The sequence below is a fragment of the Silene latifolia genome, chromosome 9, assembly GCF_048544455.1.
Source record: "Silene latifolia isolate original U9 population chromosome 9, ASM4854445v1, whole genome shotgun sequence".
In the NCBI taxonomy this organism is placed as follows: Eukaryota; Viridiplantae; Streptophyta; class Magnoliopsida; order Caryophyllales; family Caryophyllaceae; genus Silene; species Silene latifolia.
In genome coordinates, this window is record NC_133534.1 from 4,791,000 (window position 1) to 4,796,999 (window position 6,000).

Genomic DNA, 6,000 nt, shown 5'->3' on the forward strand with positions numbered 1-6,000 from the left:
ATGTCAAAATTGGGCCTCAAAAATTTTGAGGCCCAGTGCAAATGCACATAGAGCACCTATGGATAGACGGGCCTGAAACCCATGCCCTTCCCTTCCCTTCCCTTTAAATCTTCCGGAAGAAATAAGTCTCATTCAGTGATGACAAACAGATTGAATTATGCCTTTCATAATTCTAGTAAGATCTCGTAAATCCAACTTCATATTTGTGGAGTGTTTTATTGAAAGAATAATTATTTCTTTTTCATTATGCAAGACATACACGTTAAATGACATGTCCTCCCAAGTTAACTTTTTTGTCGAATAAGAACATTAATCCCCTTAATACTTCCCTACTATATTAAGAAAAAAAAACAATTAATCTCAAATCAACTCATCATATTCAACTAAATTCTAACATAATTTAATATTCATAAAAAAAAATATACTTAAATATTAGCCAAAATATATCCTAATTTTTTGTCCACCATTTTTCATTGGATTTTGGTTTAGTTGCTAAAGTTTTCAGCTTTAAATGAAAGTGGTTTCAACACTATAAACAAATTCTCTGACAAGATAAGTACAACCTTTTTCCATCACATAATGCATTTCAACCGTTAGTAAACTTTGATGCCTTGATGTAAGTTTAACCAATTATAGGTTCTTTTGCATGTGAGGATCGCGGAATTATGTTATGATTTTTTAAGCAGATTTTAACAAGCAAAATTGTAAGATCATATGTTATATTTATGTTATGTATACTGATACAATACTTTCACGTTTATCACGATTTAATACTATTTTGTCACAACTTTTTAAAGTTTATTCCTATTTTGACATGACAATTGGTCAAATAATTTGTTTACGCATCTTAACGAACAATCCCCTTTTTAGTCGGCTATTACTCGGTAAGAGAGACGGGAAAAAAGATAAATGGTTGGGATGATAATTAATCACCTGGTAATGGTTATAGTCTTGTCGTTACATCTACTTTCCTCCCTTGTGAATTACTTCATCTTTCTCCTACTATTAGTTGCATTGTCCACGGTCATATTCCACTCGTTGATGTCCGTTGCAAACACCAACAGAGATATATAAATCTATCTATGGCCTACAACATTTCCATCACATCTAACAAACTAATTACAATACAATTGAAACCTTTAGCAAGCTCTAAAATCGGCTTACCTACATTTTCAAAGAATTACTTGGACATTTTAAGTCTTAAGCATACTAATTAGTACCATGGAATCCGAATCCAGAATAACGTAGTCAAATCTCAAACTAACAAAAGTAGCAAACTACAATCGAAATAAAGATTAGAGTAACTAATACTGATTACTGGTCCTAGAGTTCTTCAAGCAAACTATGTTTTTGGTCTCTAGTTATGGAGTTCTTCAAGCAAACTACAATCAAAATACTCAACAAACTGTAATAAAAACAGTTGGCCAAACATCAAGTAAAGATACTTATATATTGATTGCATACACTGTGTGTCATATGAAATTTGCGCGGAAGCGGTTTAATAGAATACGAACATAATGAAAATAGGATATTTGCTTCGAAACCTGTTTAGAAATTGAAACAATGGGATATTTGCTCAGGTTAGACCTATAACTTGAACAGTGGTGAACTATAATCAAGACCTATTGATTATAACTTGGGTTAATGCTTCAAAACGCGTCAAATAATAACAATTTTGGAATAATGAACTCGTCGAACCGATGTTTACAACTGTAAGCGCAAAACTAACTGTTTTTATTCAATAGCTCAATCTCCTTTTTAAACGATTACAATGACTCCCTATTTATAGCTATCTAACTTGACTCCTAAACGGAATAAGAAAACATCTTCTTAACCGATTACTATATGACATAATTGCCTTATTTTAATCTGACTAAAATTAGGAAATAAATTAGACTCCCTAATATAACTAGGAAAATAAATACTTCTATTACAATTAGGAAAGTAACTATTTCTACCATGACTAGGAAATAATAAAGCTACTAATACTCGAACTAGAAAAGCCTTGTGATTCCTAATCGAATTAGAAAAGTTATTCTAGTCTTAATACATGTAAGACTCCGATTTTCCTTGCTTGTCTCGGACTTAGACCCGAATAGCTGCTCCTTGTCTTTGAGGCAATCCGATTTCGCATCAGCGTGTATGCGGTCAAAATCATATTGCATAACGTCAACTAAGGCTCAGATAAGTTATAGCTTCATTTTCTAGCTAACTCCGACAAAAGAGCTTAAGTTCGGAGAAGTTTTCTTGATCTATACATCTTCAATGACAACTTTTGTCAAGGTTTTGTTTATTTCGGGTTGTTCTCTTGTAGTTAAATGATACAAGGTATCACTACTTCAGACTATCTCAAGCTGCCTCTTACTGAAAAGTTTTATTAGATGTCAACACTTGACAAATATTTCTATATATTGATTGCATACATACTGTCTAATTGAAAATGATACCTCCTGCAATTTTTTGTACTTCTTCTGGTTTGTCCACTCAAGATCGTCTATAAATCAAGTCGATATATATTTATTGAAGCGATAAAGACTATAGTTTGCTCGCCCAACCTAAATCTTGTAGAAGTATGAGTTCCTGAACTCCTAAGCACTTAGATCAATCGGTATAATACCTGTAACTGACTCTATGATATGAACATGGTTTTTATTGCAGGTTGTCATTCTAGATTTCTTCTTGGTTGAACAACTTTGCAGCCGGGTATATATCAAGCAACAATATTACCATGAGAACAAAATTTATTGCACGCATTGAAACCGAAAGACTAAGAGTGAAATTATAACAAATATTACAGGTTCCCCTGCTAAGGAATCTTAAGTAGTATGTAGCTTGCCACTACATTGCATGAAGTTACAAGACTCCGGATTACGGTAACTGTTTAAGAACTGCAATACAGAAACCTTGCATATGAAGTCCACTTTTTTACCATAATATTGGAGTACCAGAATAAAATACTTACTATAAAAAAAACATGAGTGAACATGATTTTAACTTGTCTATAGTTTTTTAAAAATGGCCATATGAAATTTCCAGTTCGGTGGGAGATGGTTCAATGAAGGAGCAACCGGCTATTTATGTCTAGTTATGGCCCTATCAAGTGCGGGGAAAGTGTACCAAATGTATTAGGACTATGTTAAAGCTTTGGGGTTGCTAAAATAAATTCAAGAATCTGGAATGAATTGATGCTCCAGAAGAAGTTCATTTACTATTTCTCTATATTATTTCCATCAAAATCCTTATCCTATCAACTTCCATACCTAAAAGATGACAACTTCAAGTTCAAACTTTAAAACATCATGGATATCACAATAGCGAAAAAACTAAACGAGTATTTCTCAACTCAATTTTTAACAAACTCGATTTTTTGAGGTACTGAACTTAACTTTAAGGCTTGCTCAATTGGTGCTTCACCCGAGTTTTGGCAATCTTGATTATAGAGTCATTGGGCTATTTTAAGCAGCCCTTGAAGTGATCAAAAGAGGGCAGTGGAACTTCTATAGGTAAACTTAATACCTCTAATTTTCTCATCGGCTAGACAACTATTAAATACAAGATACTAATAAAGAGCAAAACCTTTTCCGATTCTTCTTATCAGATTAGAGAATGACTATCTAAATAACACGAGCCAATTTAAAGCAGTTAAGCAAGTGCCTTTCCCATTCCATGAAGTAGATGAAGAAGAATGATATGTTTTTGGAAGGTTAGGACAACGACAACCGAAAAAGAATACATTTCAGACTCCAAATAGTATTTATTCAGCTCCAAAGACGTATTTGATTTCTGATGTCGTAAGACATCACCAAAATTCCTGGAAGTACAATTACTACAATATAGTAGCACGGTTACACATGGAACATGCATACACGAAGTGAATGCAACTAACAGTTCATGTTGAAAATACTTCCTTCAGGTACTTAAACATGATTGCTTTTGTGAAAACGTTGAAGAAGTTTGACAAAGTAAGAGTTTTTTCTTTTATAAAGATGATTTACGAATAAATTTGACCAATTAATCTTAGAGTTGTAGAAAGCTCGTATTTTAATAGGTCATACTAAGTACATTTTAACCCATAATCTTAAATGCGATAGATGTACAAAGTGAATCAGTTTGATTGCTACAAGATTTATGAGAAGAGTTTGTTGAAACGAGAGGGTCCTCAAAGAGACAACTCGATTTCCTCATTAAAATGAACAATGAACGTAACAGAATGGACGCGACTTCTTCTCAAGACTCTAATGAAGATCCCTCCCTTTCATGTCACCTCTCTTATGGTAACCAATTGTTCCACCACTTCTAATTAGATTTATGCACAAAATTTTATGATTAACCAAAGAACTAACCTCGGGTTTTCCCCTTATAAATGCATGGTTTTATATAATGAATTATAACCGATATTTATTATAGAAACAGTTGAAATCTTGTAGTTTTGTGTTCTGTATGGCTCACATATGGAGTTTTTTTTTACGAAAATAACAAAGAGAACAGAGTAATAAGGTTAAGACAATCCATCAACCAAAAAAATGAACAAGAGGAAGTGGAAAAAATTTAAAACAAGATTGCCTAACATTTTTAAAACTTAGTAAGAGTTGAGCCTAATAATCTCGTAAGTAACACACAAACCTTGCAATTCACGTACAAAACTCGTGAAACACCTAATAGACTAAAATGCTAGGAAGACACCATCTGATCGTTCAACTTTGTTTATAACATACCGTGCAAACCTCATTCAAATCATCAGCTGATATATGGCTAAATAATAAAAATATATTGATTAGAAATGCGAATTTCAATAAAATTTAATATGTAAGATTTAATAACAAGAAAACATACATTTATCTTTGCTCTACGCACATACAACGACCTTTAAAAAGGCCTATGTGTAAGGAAAATACATCGACAACTCTTTTTCAATAGGGAAGTGCTAGAGCGACACCGGGTGTTACCGAACTCGGTAACACCCTAATAAAAAAAATAGAAAAAAAAAAAGTAAAAATAAATAAGTAGTTTTCGTTTTTGCGCCAATATTATAGGGATAAAATCGTAATTCACAATTTATTATATTAACAAAATAAAATCTAAAAGATATTAATAATATTATATCATAACAAATACATCTTCATCAAATCAAATCAAATCATACATTTATATCAATTAACAAAGAGATGAATCATGGCTGGTAAATTGGATCATACATTTATACGACTCGAATGCCATTGTAGCCATTGTAGAATTTGTGTGTATACGCTACTCTTTAAATCATTAATTATTACTCCTACTTTGTAAATTGGAAAAGATGAATCATGGCTGGTCAAATGCTACACAAAAGATCACTAGGGTACAATGTATTGTTCCACCAAAATAGCACACAACTATCCCAAATCTTTCGATTTCTTTTTAGTTTATTATTATCATTATTTTTTAATTAATTAATCTTAAATTCCTAAACTACCCTTTAACATTAATTAGTTCAAAATTTGAATTTTAAAGGAGGGAAATCAAAATACATAATTAAGTTACAATAATACCCCGGGTGTCGCTCAATTTGAGTAACACCCGGTGTCGCTATCTCATTTTCCTTTTCAATAACCTCGTCGTAGTAAAAAAAAAAAAAAAACATATGTAACACAAAAACACATGTACGATTTAAAGTAAATACAAGTATGAAGTATACGAAACTTATTATCTCTGAATTTCTCGTAAATCCAACTTCATATCCTTAGAGTCTTTCATAGAAGGGAGAATTCTTCCCCTTTCATTTTCAGAAAATTATGAAAGTCATAATCCAACTTTGTTGTTTCGAAGATAAAAGGGACTCGTATCTTCCAAAAGATTTAAAAGGTTTTTTTCGACATCATTGACAAGAAATCTTCTTCTTTCATTTTCGGCTACATACACATTAAATGCTATGTCTCCACAAGATAAATTTTGGTCGAATAAAAACATTAAGCCCTTAGAACATCCCTTCAATTCAAAAAAAAAAAATTCAAATCAATTTGT